We start from the raw sequence: 1,632 nt of genomic DNA, 5'->3' as shown, positions 1-1,632 counted from the left end.
GATGTTTATTTAACGATGTTTATTTAACGATAGTTGTAACATAATGTATTTTTCCTTTAATCTTACACATAATTCGTAATGTCAGTACCAATTAATTATTCCAATAATTTATTAATTTTGAGACTGAATGTACAGACTCTTAAAGTTCTTTTCGTGCAAAAAATCGTGACCGTGTAAAAATAAAGTTTTCTATGATTTTAAGAATTGAAAAAATTTGATCAAGAATTTTATATGAAAGAAAAAACGTTATTATTTCTTAAAGATGGTAATAACTAAAAAGGTAAAGAAAGGTAAAATAAGCAATAGTTTATGTAATTGAATTGTATTTTATTGTCGCCTGAATTTAAGTAAATCATGGATTTTCTTCAAGGAAACATTCCCTACAAATCGACTGTTTCCACATCCGACAAAGAATGAATAATCTTCTAAATCAGTTATTTGCTTACAATTTTGTTTCTTAAAAGCAAAGGTTGTAACGATCTTAACAGTAGGAAAATGGGCTCTTAAAATTGCAAAAAGTAGACTCTATCGAATTTTTTCTCCGAAAAAATAAGCCATAACTTATTAGAATTTAACCAGTTTTCAAGAATTTTGATTAAAAATAGTGTTTCCTATGTTAAATTACATCTGTAATTTTTGGTATGGTAACTACCTGAGATAATGGAAGGAAAACGATTGAAAACTGATATAAATAAAGTATCATCGGACTCGTATACCTAGTGAAAACGGAAAATGCCAATATTTAAAAAGTTTTTCGCAAAGCAAAATAGCAATAGCGACAGGATGTTTCCGCAACTCTTCCAATCCTCTGAAAGTTTAATGAAGCCCACGATTCGATGTGCCATTCTACTTACGCCACTGAATCCACCCTCTCTTTCGACCGTGCGATTCCTATCCATTTCGTTGGTATTGGACCGGCGTTGGTAGGCAGGTTTATTTTTGTTCCGTGCGATTCATTCGATTGAACATGACTTGTGGTTACAGCCCCGGCAATATATTTTCGATATTACGGGACGACATTCCGGCACCGAGTCCCGAGAGTCTCCTGTATTCTTCCTCCATATCGCCATACAGCTTGCTGCTTGTCTGCTTGCCTCTCTGTCTGTCTCGGTAAAAATACGTACGAACCTTCTGGAATAATAGCTGCTGCTCACGAATTCGGTTTTGCCTAGTGAAAAGAAAAAAGAAGAGAAGAAGAAAAAGCTGAGTATGTACGTCTAGAACTTTAGGTACTCTCTTGTCTCGATTCAATGCGATAAAATACTGGGATGGAGGAATGGCCATACTTTTATTCCCAGATTATGGGCATTCGATCATCTTCGAATTGCTAGCGTGAAATGTGTGCACTCTTCAACTTTTGGCTCGTGGCCTATATTACTCTTTTTATACATTTCTCAAATATATTACAAACAAAATTTTACATTTTACTTCGTGTTTTTTTAGTTAATATGAGGCACTTCAAGTAACTGACTAGGATAATGAATTAGACGTTTTTTTATTTCTTTAAATTGGAAATTGTCTTATACCGTTTATAAAAGAATCTGTGTAAAAAATTGTAAAAGAATGTGGAATTTTGAAATTAGGTTTGCAGCTACCATGTATCATTCTTTTTAGTAATTTATTTGCCTTGTA

At 33.1% G+C, this 1,632-nt stretch overlaps 1 protein-coding gene across 1 annotated transcript in view; it reads right to left on the bottom strand.

Moving 5' to 3' along the window:
* The window catches only part of LOC117171200 (SAM and SH3 domain-containing protein 1-like), a 574,484-nt gene that overhangs the window by 121,592 nt on the left and 451,260 nt on the right, over positions 1-1,632 (bottom strand). The gene's annotated exons all lie outside the window — the stretch shown is intronic.

The sequence above is a fragment of the Belonocnema kinseyi genome, chromosome 4 (genome assembly GCF_010883055.1).
Source record: "Belonocnema kinseyi isolate 2016_QV_RU_SX_M_011 chromosome 4, B_treatae_v1, whole genome shotgun sequence".
Lineage (NCBI taxonomy): Eukaryota > Metazoa > Arthropoda > Insecta > Hymenoptera > Cynipidae > Belonocnema > Belonocnema kinseyi.
The sequence above is the reverse complement of the archived record's forward strand: the minus strand, read 5'-3'. Positions and strand labels throughout refer to the sequence as shown.